Genomic DNA, 14,979 nt, shown 5'->3' with positions numbered 1-14,979 from the left:
TTCCAGAATTCCACCTTCCCTCCCAGGCAGCGCCACTGCAAAGCTTGCACAGGGCTTGCACTGCGTGCTGAGAAGGCACCTGTGGCTGCGGGGGTGGGAAGGGCGTGGGTGGGTGCAGACAGGCCCCGGGAGGCCAGTGTGTGAGCTGAAGGTGTGCCAGGCGGACGGAGAGACAGAAGACAGCTGAGATGCCCATGCAAGGGGCCATGGCGTCTCTGTACAATAGAGGCGTTTGTGTCTAAATGTCCTTCCTGCAGGATGACAGTCCACGAGACCCTTTGCTGTTCTTGTGACTCCCTCTGGCCTGAGAGCCCTGCCGTGGATGAAGTCGTGACTCTGAGCCCGATGAGGCCATGTGCAGACCTGGCCCGAATCGACCTAAATAACCCAACAAGCTTCAGCTTCACTACTGGCCTTGGTTAGAAAACAGGACAGCTGGGGCCACTGTTTTAGGTCACAACTCGGCTGTCCCCAAGAAGGACCAACAGAAATGGAAATCAAGGCTGCGTTGTTGGGAGTGGGTGCAATCCACTCAGACCATCCCCCCCAGGCCCGAGGAGGATCCCGGCAGCAGCCTGGGGAGCCCCGGGGGTGTCCCCAGGGACAGTGGGGCCAAGCACTGCATATGCGGTTCAGAACCCTCCATCTTCACTGGAACAGGTGCAGAGACAGGAAAGTAAGTATCCGGCTAGACTGCACCTGTAGCTGTCTTCTTATAAGTGGAATGCCTTGCTCCTTAGGTATTTTTCCTATGTTTTCTTTTTTCTTTTCTTCTTTTGGCCTTTTTAGGGCCACACCTGCAGCATATAGAAGTTCTGGGGCTGGGGGTGGAATTGGAGCCACAGCTGCTGTCCTAACCACAGCCATGGCATGCCTGATTCTTAACCCCTGAGCAAGGCCAGCTATTGCACCCACATACTCATCAATACTAGGTTGGGTTTTTAACCCACGGAGCCACAACGGGGACTCCATGTTATCTTTTTCTAAATTGAGGTAGTTAAGTGACCATGTTGTGTTAGTTTCAAGTGTACAGCAAAGGGATCCAGTTTTTAGACATATATGTATTTATTCTTTTCCAGATTTTTTTCCCATTATAGGTTATTACAAGATATGGAGTATAATTCTCTGTGTGGTGCAGTAGGTTTTTGTTGTTTATACATTTTTTTTTTTCCTTTTTTGGCTACCTCTGAGGCATATGGAAGTTCCTGGGCCAGGGACTGAATCGGAGCTGGCACTATGCTGTAGTGCACAGCTGCTGGGCCGGGGATTGAACTGGCACCTCCATGGAGACAAACCAGATCATTAACCTACTGTGCCACATCAGGAATGCCCTGTTAACCTGTTTTATATACAGTAGTGTGCATGCATTTATTTCAAGTACCTAATTTATCCCTTCCCCACTGCTTTCCCTTTTGGTAACCATAATTTTGTTTTCATTGTCTGTCGGTCTATTTGTTTTGTCCATTAATTCACTTATATCATTTTTTTTTGTCTTTTTTTTTTTCTAGGGCCACACGCACAGCATATGCAGGTTCCCAGGCTAGGGGTCGAATCTGAGCTGCAGCTGCCAGCCTATGCCACAGCCACAGCTACACAGGATCCAAGCCGCATCTGCAATCTACACCACAGCTCATGGCAACATCAGATCCTTAACCCACTGAGCGAGGCCAGGGATCAAACCCACAACCTCATGGCTCCTGATTGGGTTCATTAACCACTGCGCCACGACGGGAACTCTTATATCATTTGTTCTGATTCCACAAATAAGCAAGATTTGTCTTTCTTTTGCATGCCATGTTTTAAAATGCAGAAAGCCTTGCTCTCAACTGTGAAGTCAGGCAGTGCCTATCAAAGGACCCTCACGGGCTTGGCCACTCCTGCTCTCATGCATAGATATCCAGGATCTCAGGTCAACCTGAGTTAACCCTGCTGCGGCAAACCATGCAGAGACAAACACAGAATGCCAGGTGGGACCAGAACCCCCGCTTCCATAAACACAGCAACAACACCCTCAACTACTGTCAGGGTGATTCCACTGCCCTGTGAACCCTGTTTTGAGTCAAAGAAAGCAGGAGCTGGGGACATCAGGAAGAGGGTACAGGAATGACCACAGACAAGCTCTGGATGCACCTCAACAAGAATCCGCCTTCTAAACAGACAGTTCTCCAAAGAAGACATACAGATGGCTAAGAAACACATGAAAAGATGTTCAGCATCACTCATTATACAAGAAATGCAAATCAAAACCACTCTGAGGTACCACCTTACACCAGCCAGAATGGCCATCATCAAAAACGCTACAAACATTAAGTGCTAGAGAGGGTGTGGAGAAAAAAGAACACTAGTACACTGTTGGAGGGATTGTCAATTGGTGCAACCACTGTGGAAAGAAATATGGAGATTCCTCAGAAAACTAAACATAGAACTACCATTTGATCCAGCAGTCCCACTCCTGGGCATCTACCCAGAGAAAACCACGAGTCACAAAGACACATGTACTCCAATGTTCATTGCAGCACTATTTGCAATAGCCAAGACATGGAGACCACCTAAATGTCCATCGACAGAGGACAGAAGATGTGGTACATATACACAATGGAATATTACTCAGCCATTAAAAAGAATGAAATACCAGCATTTTTTGCAACATGGATGGACCTAGAAACTATCATGCTAAGGGAAGTCAGCTATACAATGAGACACCAACATTAAATGCTTTCACTGACATGTGGAATCTGAAAAAAGGATGGACTGAACTTCTTTGCAGAACAGATGCTGACTCACAGGCTTCGAAAAACATATGGTCTCCAGAGGAGACAGTTTGGGGGGTGAGGGGATGTGCTTGGGCTGTGGGATGGAAATCCTGTGAAATCAGATTGTTATGATCATTATACAACTACAGATGTGATAAATTCATTTGAGTAATAAAAAAAATAAAAAATTAAAAAAAAAAGAATCTGCCTTGTGCTCAACAGGACGGAAAGAAGCTACCTGGAATAGCGAGATGGCAGCCTCCATCGCAACTGTGTAAATATCACCGACAAAGAAATGGATTCGCCATCTTTAGGGTCACTGGGTACGTTGCCCCCAGTACCACCCATAACCACACCAAAAGGTGATCAGCCACATGAAAAAAGGGCACCAGAATATGATGGAAACATGGCTGGCACAGGTTCCCTGGATTCAAGTAAAGGAGGACACAGAACACCTGCCTTGTAAGACTGGTCCTGTGCAACATTTTCACAACCACAATCCATGGAATGGAAACATCTCTTCCAATAGGAGAAGCAAAATAAAACTGCAGGGAGTTCCTGTGGTGGCTTACTGGGTTGCGAACCTGACCAGTATTCACGCAGATGTGGGTTCGATCCCTGGCCTCGCTCAGGGATCCTGCATTGGTGTGAGCTGTGGTGTAGGTCGCAGACGTGGCTGGGCATTTCCATATGCCACAGGTATGGCCCTAAAAAGGAAAAGAGAAAACTTCTTATGTAATTTTCCCCAAGAGCCTTTTGTGGGGGAAAATATTCAACCTTACGCAATAGTTGAAAAAATAAAAACAAACAGAGGTATACACCTTCCCTTAGGCTGGCTAACTGTTTACACTTTGCCACATTTGCTGGCTTGCTTTCATGTATTTTTTTCTACATCAGAAGATAAAGAAAGGCTAAGGCAGGTCCTATTTGTGTATCATGATGTTTCAGAGTGAGCTGCATACAAGATGACACTTCACCGCCTAAGTGGGTGGGTCTCCTGGATAAGGGTAGTCCCCTCCCCCACGACACCATAAAAAGTTCAAAAAGTAACGGATATTCAATCAACAAACACACTACCCAGTTCCCAAATGACTGTACCACCTGATTCTTTTGTCCAACCCAGGATCCACGGGTGATGCAAATATTGCTATGTTTCTTGGTGTTCTGAAATCTGCAACAGTGTGCCCACCCCTGCCCTTTTTTGGTTTTTCACGACACTGACCTTGGGGGGACAAATCCAGGTCATCTGTCTTAAACAATGGAGCACGTTCTGCATGAGTCTTTATTTCCTTGTGAAGAGAGTCAAGTTCAGCTGAAGACTCATGATTAATTCGTTATAAACTAACATAATCCTTTTGGGTCAGGGATATCACACAGGCTTCCAGGTCCTTCCTATGCCTCATAGCAGGAGGTATATGACAGCAAGGTGTCTCTCTCTTACTGATTTCTTGGTTCAGAGTACAGCCTCCGGGTTGCTTCCTTTTCTCTCAATTTACCTTTTTTTGGCCGTGCCTATGTCATGTGGAAGTTCCAGGTCAGGGATCAAACCCACACCATAGCAGCGACAACGCCAGATCCTTAATTCACAGAGCCACCAGGAAGCTCCCTCAATTGACCTCTTGATGAACCTTCTCTCCTTAATTTTGTCTTTGACATACAACAGAGTCAAGCCCTAATTCTCTTCATGGGGATTCTCTCACCCCCCAAATGTGCTTATTATCCTGGTTAGTGGCTGCTGCAAAAAAATATCCTCATTAAGGAAGTACAGTCCACTTGAGAAACCTTTTCATCATCATCAAAGGATTTTTTTTTTTTAAATGACTGACTACCCTAAGTAGATACGTCAGCAAAATAAGCAACAGCCTGCTGGCAGGTCCCATCAAATAAAAAGGCATCTCATGAAAAGGCAACTTGAATACTCCTAAAAGCTTTTGGGGAGAGGAACGAATCAGCAATACCAGAAATGACATCAAAGTATTTTCCTGATGATCTTCAAAGTTTCAACCACTTAAGGAGAGGCAAAGTTCAAGAGGCTGTTAAAAACCCCAAACTCTGGATTGCGAAGTACACTGCGACACCCTATAAGGGGTCTTTGTGTTCTCACATATAATGGGTATCGTTACTACGTATTTAGGAACAGATCTTTTAGGACCCCCTGAAAAAAACTCTCACTTTACATTAGAATGTGAAGGAAGGATAATGCATGCTATATTAGTTTATCATGAATTAATCATAAGTACTTTTCAGCTGTACCCTTGTAATTAGCTACTGATTCTGTCAATCTTATCCTCAGCAATTCTAGCTGGGTCCAAAGCACGTCAATCTCCCTCTAGACTAAAACGACCAAAAAAAAAAAAAATTCCTCAAAGCATGTCCCTGCAAAATGTACAGTGTTTTCCAGAAGAATAAAAATAAAACTCTACCTAGCAGGTGCTTAAAGCTTTGAAAGCTGAGTCAGACATCAAAGCCAGCTCCCGCATTAAAAATACCTTTAGAAAATAGATTATTTTTAAAACTCCCAAAAAGTTTGTTTGTCAAAGGAAAAAGAGCACAGGATCCTTTGAAAGAACGCATTACAGAAATCACAATAGCAAGTCAATCCGCTAAGCTGATCAGTGTTAAGAATGAACACAAGCCATGGCTCTAAGCTGTGTGGATATCTGCTCCAGGGCCAGAATCTCTCTGTGCAGGGTTTAAATTCCAAAGGGGAAAAAAAAATCCTAAGAGGTCATTGCCTTTTTTTTCCCTCTTTAATCCATATTCTAATTGATCCCTCAAAATAAAAGACCAGAAAATATTCTAGGAAAAAAGACAAGATTAAGTCAAACATCTTGTTCTATGGATCAGGGTTCCTCCTCTTGGCACTACTGACATCTGGGGCTGGGATGATGTGTGGTCCTCAGCCATCCTGTGCATTTGACAGCATCCCTGGCTTCCAGAAGCCAAGCCCCTCACAGTCATGATCCTCCAAATGCCTCCATACTTTCTCCAGACTTTGCCAAAACCCCCAGAAGGGCAAGATCATCCAGCTACAGGAGAAGGACTGCCATCTGTAATGCCAGAGTCCCAAGCTGCACTTCAAAGATGCTTCAATCGCTCTGCAACCGGTTACCTCGGCTGGCAGGACCAGCCAGGTACTCAACCTACTTCACCCCCAAAGGAAGGTCACCCTTTCCTTTTCGTAATTGTCCTGTGAACCTGTTTTTTGCACCTCCATTTTTTGTTCCTGTGGCCGCACCTGCGGCAGGCAGACGTTCCCGGGTCAGGGATCGAACCCGCGTCACAGCAGTGACAATGACAGATCCTTAACCCTCTGTGCTACCACTTTGGAGACAACCTGGGCGCAGTGAGGTCAACATGCTTCCTGAGAACATGGAGCCAGTGGATGGGGAGCTGGGATTCAAGCCCGGGTCTCCCTGACCCCTTGAGCTTCCACCTTTGGGAGCTGTTTAGTACCCCTGTGAACTGCACCCACGCCCATTTCCACGGGCACAGTGAATGCCCCACAGGGCCACCCCGACATCACAATGCAGAGAGACATCCACAGGCAGTCCCCGTCTGGGAGCAGAGTGTGTATCGGGGACACACCTTCACCGTCTGCGAAAACCGCCTCCTTCATCCTGACCCCTGTCCTCACCACACACTCACTCCCCTCCGCCGCCGGGGGGCACATGTTCGCGCCCCTGGGTAAGAACCTGGGTCTAACCCCCCTCCCTCCCTCCGCCAGGGCGAGGTGCTCTCCCTGCAGGAAGGACGTGGTCTGACCCCTTCCCTCCCCTCTGCCACAGGGAGGCACTCTCCCCACGGGAAGAGAGCTCGCTCCATCTGGCAGGTGTGAGAAGCAACCTGCACACCAGCCTCCTTCCCACTGAAGGTTCAACCACGGTCACCTCGGAGGTCCAGGAAATGCAAGAAAGTGCTCAGAACACCCTACTCCACAGTCGCCAGGACTTCCCCCGCGACCCTTTTGATGACCGCTCACGAGCCTGCACAGCCCTCGCCGGCCCCGTTCAGCTTTTCTCCATCCAGGAACTTATGTTTTTGGCAAAGTGACCTCTTGTAGGACAGTCATCTCTGAAGAAAAGGGCGCACTCTGAATTAGCATCACCTCTGCCATCCCAGAATGCGGTGAACACCGTTAGGAAGGGGACCACACACCCCATTTGGCCCAGAGAGTGTGGTCAGGGTGCGGGGACGCACGCACATAGGCGACGATGTTTCAGGAACTGAAGCAGCAGTACTTACACTAATTTCAGACAGTGTCGGTGGTGGTCCTGCAAGAGATGTTCCTTTACCAAATCCACTGTGGGCGGGAACAGAGACGGTGAGCACCTCTCAGCACAGAGAATCAGGGGGTCCCAGGCTCATCCTGTTAATTCATCCCAAAGAAGAAGAATCATAGACTGAATAAATAACCACATTCTGAAATAATACTGCCATGACTCAGAGCTCTTTCTTGCCCAGGACACTGCTCCCTCCCATGTGTTTCTTTTTGCCACTGTCCGCCCAACTCCTACTCATGCACAGGTGGCAGCTGGCTAGCCACCTCCTCAGAGAAGCCCCCTGCGATTTACACCCTCTAAAGCAGCTGCCCCACTGCTGAATCACAGCACCTTTCTCCCCACCGGAATAGCAGTTGTCACTATTTGCAAGAATGTATTTTAGTTGCCTTTTACCTGGTATCTGCCCTTCCCATGGGCTGTAAGGCTCAAGAGGGCAAGTGTTATTTGTTTGCCATTGTGCGGGCACTCAGTAAATATTTTCCAAATACAGCTGGGGTCACAGACTAGGGTGCCTGGGAGTCTGTGCCCCCACCTGTTTCTGTTGTGAAGGAAGAGTTTTTACAGTTTTCATTGACTGCCAAAAAGAACATTTTTGTAATGCATGAGAAGGCCATGAAATTCCTATTTCAGGGTCCAGATACCAAGTTCAAATATCCTGGGACACAGCCACCTTTAGTCATTAACTTATTATCTGTGTCTGCTCCCCCTTACTACAAAGTCCAAATTGCAACACATGTTGCTGGGCTTGAAAAGTTGAAACTGTTTCACCTATGCTCTTGGCCCTTTACCTAAAAAAAGTTTCTAACTTCTGGTATGGAGCCCCACATGTGAATTGAAAATGAACACAAAGCAAGCCAGCTCAGTAGCTTTGAACCTATGGAAGAATATGTCTGGCTTTGAGTGGTTGACATTTAGACAAAAACCAGCCTGTGCCTTGAACCACCTTATGAGTGGGTACACATATCATTTATCCTTGTAAAATAGGAAGTAGAATTCCACTTGGTAAATAATATTCACAAGAGAATGCCACGTCTGCGAAAAACGACTATTCCACAGATTACTATCAATAGAGAACTTGCTTCCCTGAAGTTCAGCTTCCAGCAAGAATTCCTTAAGCTCAGCCAATATCCCAGACCTCTTCCCCCGCCCCCAGGATGGCATCTGAAACCAGAATCAATCTTCAGGCGTGGTGTTTCCTGTTCGATTCCAGTTGAAAAGAAACAGCGTGCCATCAGCGTTGATCCTTTACCTCCAAAGCAGGGGTGGTGGAGCCAGCTGGCACGGTCATCTCTCCTGCCTGTTCACCACGGCATCAAGCACAAGACCAAGATCAACTTGAACAAGTGGACAACTCCCCTAGCAAGTCAGGGAGGACCCCAACCCTCGTTTTCCCTTCTCATGCCCACTTCTTTTATTTACAGAAAATGGATTTTGAGAGGTCAGTGTGGAAGCCCTTTGACGCACACTGGATGCTTTATCAACAGAAACAAACATGTCTGAAGAGATAAGTCACAGAGGCAACTAGAGATTCTCATACTACGTGGAAGGAGTCGGAAAGAGAAAGATAAATGCCGTGTGAAATCACTTCTATGTGGAATCTAACATAGGACACAAGTGAACCTATCTACAAAACAGAAGCTGACTTAACAGACATAGAGAACAGACTTGTGGTCGCCAAGGGGGAGGGGGAGGGAGTGGGATGGATGGGGAGTTTGGGGTTCGTAGATGCCAACTATGACACTGAAAATGGATAAGTAATGAAATCCTGCTGTACAGCCCAGAGAACTCTGTCCAGTCTCTTGGGATACACCATGAAAGAAGATAACATGAGAAAAAGAATGCATATATATGTATTATGGAGTCCCTTTGCTGTACAGCAGAAATTGACAGAACATTGTAAATCCACTACGATAAAAAATTTAAAATAAAGGGATGAAGTCACAATGCCTATCACAGTAGTATTGTCCCTAGGGGCGACACCTGCAGAGGGAAAATGCACAAAGGGCCGTCTAGCGGCCCATAGTCAGTGGCTGCTTTCCAAAATAATAGGGCAGTGGTTCTCACTCAGGGCAACTTTGCCCCACACCGGTCAATGGGCAACATCTAAAGACATTTTTGATTCTCATGAATGGGTGGGTCCTACTGGCATCCAGCACATAGAGGCAAAAGACGCTAATAAGTATCTTGAGACACACAGGCTAGGGCCCCACCACAAAGATGGGTCCAAGCCAGCCCCCTACCACAAAGAGGGAGTTTCTCTCACATATCAGCATTGCCAAGGTTTAGAAATGATGCAGGACATGACTGGTCTAGTCATCTTTTTTTGTTTTTGTTTTAGACAAGCTCTAGCTGGTTTTATTAAAGAAAAATTGTGCATGATTTGGTCTCATAATCATTAAACTGGGTGTGATGACAGAGATGGGTAAAACATGGATAGGACCTGAGGGGTCCCAGCCAGTTTGTTTAAACAATTGTCCGGAGCCCATTATGAGTGGCAAGTCCACTATGAACCAGGGATAAGTTGTGGGAACATAAGTCTCTGTGGACAAAATGTGCAACCCAAGTTATGGTCCCAGAACAAGAAGACGGCAGAAGATCAAGAGGTAAGCTCCACTTCATTATCAGGAACCTATCTTTGGAATGTAGTTGCTGAGTTAAAAAGGTATAAGCTTGCTCCATGACCCTTCCTACTCTGTTTAATCTAGAATCCTCATAACTGTCATTTACTTGGTCATTTTTTTCATCATTCCTATCCCCTTGTCCAATACTGAAAATCATGAGAAATGACAGTCATTTAAGGGTAGAGTTGGAGGGTAGAGTGAGGAGGCCACCATTCCTCAGCCTGGACTCCGAGACACCAAAAGCCCTGGAAAGGAAAAGATTTGGGGGAATTTTGTTTTGGATTTGGCCGCAAAACCCAACCTGAATTGATGGGAGGCATCTGCGTTGTCGGAGTCCCCACCTCTGTTACTTGCTAGGATTGCATGGCTTTGTTGTGTGACATTGGGCTCAAGGGCATTGGAAAAGCATCAACGAGAGGTTGAGTTTCCTTCTGAGTAACAGCGAAGGTGGAGGCACTTGTTGGGAGTTCCCGTCGTGACTCAGGGCTAATGAACCCGACTAGTACCCACGAGGATGTGGGTTCAATCCTGGCCCTGCTCAGGGAATGAACCTGGCATTGCCATGAGCTGGGTGTAGGTCGCAGCTGCAGCCTGGATCTGACATTGCCATGGCTATGATGTAGGCCAGCAGCTGCAGCTCTGATTCGACCCCTAGCCTGGGAATGTCCATATGCTGCAGATGCAGCCCTAAAAAAAGGCCAAGATAAACAAATAAAAAGAAAGAAGGCACTTGTCATTAGCAAGAGCCCAGAAGGGTGGTTATTAGACTAGCCTGCCTTAATGAGCCACAGAGGACTTCTCCTTGAAGGAGATGGTTTAGGAAGACAACAGATGAAAAATTAGGAAGACAACAGATGAAAACACCAGTGATTGACATCCGACTGATGGGTTTGCCTTAAGGTGAATGACCATACTGATTTGTCAGGGGCTGAAGGTTTCCAGTCTTCTCCTTGTCTCAGCTTCCTTTCAAAGGTGGATCCCAAGAAATCGCCCCCAAGAGAACCTTCCTGAACACAGATCCTGTCCCAGAATCAATGTCCTGGGACTCAACATAAGGCAAAAGCTGACCTCGAGTTCCCATTGTGGCTCAACGGTGACAAACCCCACTAGCATCCATCAGGATGTAGGTTCAATCCCTAGCCTCGCTCAGTGGGTTAAGGATCCAGCATTGCCATGAGCTATGGTGTAAGTTGCAGATGTGGCTAGGATCTGGTGTGGCTGTTGCTGTGGTGCAGGCTGACAACGGCAGCTCTGATTTAACCCCTAGCCTGGGAATCTCCATACACTGCAGGTGCCCCCTAAAAAAAAAAGGCAAGAGCTGACAAGAACTTCCCTCCTGAAAATATATATAACTAATGAAACAGCTCCATCTTGCCCACTAAGCTATGATTCTAAAGAAATTCTTAGAAACTCGTGGAGCTCAGCTTGACTACCCATGGGCGTGTCAACCGTTCTGGCAAAGGGAGAGTCATCAATGATTGGAAAAACAAATCCATAGCCGAAATGATGGAAATGTGAACTCAAGTTATCTACGCAGCATCATGCAAACAAGAAGGACTTCCTGAGAAGTATTTTCTGAGTACTGTAAGAACCAGCATACTGAGAGTAGGCCAGCGGGACTAAAAGAAAATTGTAAAATCACGTAATGTCAGGTGTCCCCTCTCACACACTTCTTATGAAATGCAACGCTTTAGGTACTCACTTCTTTATTATTACAGATGTTTGAACATGGAATTCTGTATTCTATCAAGAGCAGATGACCATTTTCTTCAACTCTATGTTTATGTACTGGTAGGCCAAGGGTAACTGATAGAATTGGGAACTACAGTGGGAGAAAAAAAAAATCACAAAGAACAGGGGTTGGCAAACCATTGTTGCAGGAGGCGGCGGTGCGGGGAGGGGGGGTGGCGTGAGCTCTTGTGTAACACTCAGAAATGAATCGTCCATGGAGATACACGTGCTGACAAAGTAAGAGATGTCACTGGGAAGGGGTGCCCCCCTGCCCCCACCCCCGGGGCAGAGAGCAGCAGGTGAGGGAACCCAGGAGACCTGCTCTGCCACACGGCTCTCAGGTTGTATGGGAGTGGGGTTAGTTTCCAGTTGTCTCTGCCCAATCGTCTTGCTTGGCTTGGAGTGGGGATTTTTTGTTTGGGGGGGGGGTGGCACCTGCTGCATGTGGAGGCCAGGGGTTGAATGGGAGCTGCAGCTGCCAGCCTACACCACAGCCACAGCAACACCAGACCCGAGCTGTGTCTGTAACCTACACCACAGCTCAGGGTAACGCTGGATCCTTAACCCACGGAGCAAGGCCAGGGATGGCACTGCATCCTCATGGATACTCGTTGGGTTCATTATTGTGGAGCCACAATGGAAACTCCAGAGCATGGATTTTTAAATGTGATTTAGAGACAGATTCATAGTTGCTTGCCTTCAGTGTGAGATCATTAACCTGCGGTAGCTGGGGGAATGTTGGAGCATGCCAGCTCTCTTAGAGAGGACTTTTATAAATAACGTGGCCTGAGTCAGGGTCCTTCTTGGTGGCGAGCACACCTCTGAGCCAAGATGCATCCCAGCGCCAAGGATCCTGGGAGGTTGGTGGTCTCCTCCCTCCTACCGGGCCCTCCCACATCCTTTGGGTCAGTCTTCAGGGCAGCGCCACTGTCCCTATCAGGGTCTCCTGCTGTGAACTGGCTCATGCAAGCAGCTATGCCTGTGGCTGGCCACCGCGGGTGGTTTGGGTCAATGATTGCCTAACACTGTGATGCCTCGGTCAAAGCCACTCCACTGCCTATTACTGTAAATAAGGTGTTATTGGAACTCGGTCATTCACGGCTGTACAGGGGTGCATGGGTACAGGGACTTCTACACTGCCGTTGCACAGGTGACCCTCTGATCAGCAGAGCCAATGATATTCACCATCTCTGTGGCCCTACCCAGAAAATGGTGGCCAGCCCCTGACCTGGAGAGAGCCAAGAGGAGCCACCTGCCCACTGCTGGCCTCAAGAACCAGAAATGATGGCAGTTCACTCCGTAAGATGGAGACCGCTCAGGAAGGACACCAGAAGTTCCCCTCCTGGCTCCGTCATTCATGAACCTGCCGAGTATTCATGAAGACGCGGGTTCCATCCCCGGCCTTGCCCACTGGGGGAAGGATCCGGCATTGCCGTGAGCTGTGGTGTAGGTCACAGACATGACTCAGATCCCCTGTGGCTGTGGCGAGACCAGCAGCTGTAGCTCTGATTTGACTCCTAACCTGCAAATCTTTATACGCCTCGGGTGCGACCCTAAAAAGATGAAAAAGGAGAGCATTTTGACAAGATAGGGCACGATGGCAGTCTCTGAGACAGTGTTATCTTGACACAACTCCCGTTGTCCCTGTAAAACCTTGTTCCCTAACCATCACCATGTGGCCAAAGAGTACACAAAGGGGGAATTCCGGTGACTCTTAAGCACCTTTTTCTCAAGGTCCTCAAGCACCCAGAGCTCATGGACACATGTTACAGGTGTGCGTACAGATATGGACTCATGTTACAGGTGCGCGTACAGGTGTGGACACATGTTACAGGTGCGCGTACAGGTGTGGACACATGTTATAGGTGCGCATACAGGTGTGGACACATGTTATACGTGCACGTACAGGTGTGGACTCATGTTACAGGTGCGCATACAGGTATGGACTCGTTACAGGTGTGTGTACAGGTACGGACTCATGTTACAGGTGTGTACAGGTGCTGTACTTATTCTGAATTGGCTACACCTCAGGTTCTCCTTAGAGATAGAACATCAACCCTGGGTTCTTCGTAGCAGCACACAGTTTCATGGACCAGTGTATGGCTAACTGAATACGTATCAGAGCACTTGTCTTCATGAATCCCAATGGGAAGAAGAGTCAGATTTTTCTCCCGGAATAACAGTGTGTGTGATTACCTAGTGCTGCTGCTACCTGCTGAGGCTGTCCCAGGAGGTATGGGAAAAGCCACGTGTTACCTTTCTAAAAGGGGCATAAGTCAGTTCCAAGAGACATCTGGATGCAAGGATTCTGGAGGCGAAACTGGCTATCGCTATTTGGCATGTGCCTGAGAGCTTACCCAAGACTGGGGAAATCCTGGGCATTGAACCACAGAGAGTGCCAAGATGGCACCATATATGAGCCACATCTGGAATCACACCAACTCAGACAGCTGCATTCCTAATTCACAGAAGCCCCTTTCTCGCGGAAGCAAGTTTTTAATTGGCAACCGACAGTGAAAAAGCAGCAAAAGCCACGGGGTACATCCCCATTTTCTGCAGTGGAGACTCAGTTGTGTGGCTGGGAGGCCGGGTTGATTGCAAATCCACCATCAAAAAGGCTAGGATTTTTAGTACTTGAGTCCAACCACCAAGTGGCATTTATGTCTGCTATGGAGCCGGGTATGAATTTATGACCCCAAACAACTCACAGAGACCTTCTCAACACAGTAACGCTGACCCATGAGGGAAGTACTACAACCAGTCTTTTGCGCTGTGGGTTGGGGACAGTTTTAGATTTGCCAATGAATTTGATTTTACCCAGGCCACTTTCTGGTTTACTCTGGATGTTGCTATGGTCTCCATTTTTTATTTTGTCACTGAAAAGGCAGATTGTGTTTATTTTTGGAAAAATATTCTCTAATTATTAAACAACGAAAATCACTTCTCATGATAGAAAGATGAGCAGATATTAAATAATTTCAATTTGTACATCTGTTGCTCATCTTTCTTTTTTTCATCAATTTATCTGTTTCATGTTATTGTCTTCATTTTAAACGAAGAGCATTGTGGGAGTTTCCATTGGGGCTCAGTGGGTTAGGAGCCTGACATAGCATCCATGAGGATACAGGATCGATCCCTGGCCTCGCTCAGTGGGTTAAGGATCCGGCGTTGCCACGAGCTGTGGTGTAGATCGCAGACATGGCTGGTATCTGGCGTTGCTGCGGCTGTGGTGTAGGCTGCCGGCTACAGCTCCCATTTGACCCCTAGCCTGGGAACCTCCATATGTCGAGGGTGCGGACCTAAAAAGACAAAAAATAAATAAATCAACAAAGAGCCCTGTCATTGTCCAAGGGTCAGTTGGTCACTGTATGCTTCAGAAAAAGAAACGCTACGGGGGTCACTTATATTATTTTCCTTCTTATGCCCCCGAAAGAAAACACCTCCAATTGCAAACTTGCATACAGGTGAGGTGACTGACATTGCCTATAACCCCATCTATGGGCCATTGGAGTAAGAACTTCAACTGCGGACTCCAGCACAGTGAGGTTCCAATTTCAGTCCTGTTTCATGACTTGGACCATCTTGGAGGAA

General features: G+C 47.3%; 1 protein-coding gene across 1 annotated transcript in view; it reads right to left on the bottom strand.

The window, feature by feature from the left end:
- STS (steroid sulfatase) overlaps positions 1-14,979 on the bottom strand; it is a 207,983-nt gene that overhangs the window by 151,679 nt on the left and 41,325 nt on the right. The window contains exon 2 of the mRNA XM_047765646.1: positions 6,999-7,122. The gene's annotated coding sequence lies outside the window, so the exon portion shown is untranslated. The remainder of the gene's footprint in view (positions 1-6,998; positions 7,123-14,979) is intronic.

This window comes from Phacochoerus africanus, chromosome X (assembly GCF_016906955.1).
Source record: "Phacochoerus africanus isolate WHEZ1 chromosome X, ROS_Pafr_v1, whole genome shotgun sequence".
Classification (NCBI taxonomy): domain Eukaryota; kingdom Metazoa; phylum Chordata; class Mammalia; order Artiodactyla; family Suidae; genus Phacochoerus; species Phacochoerus africanus.
This window is presented reverse-complemented; position numbering and strand designations above follow the sequence as displayed.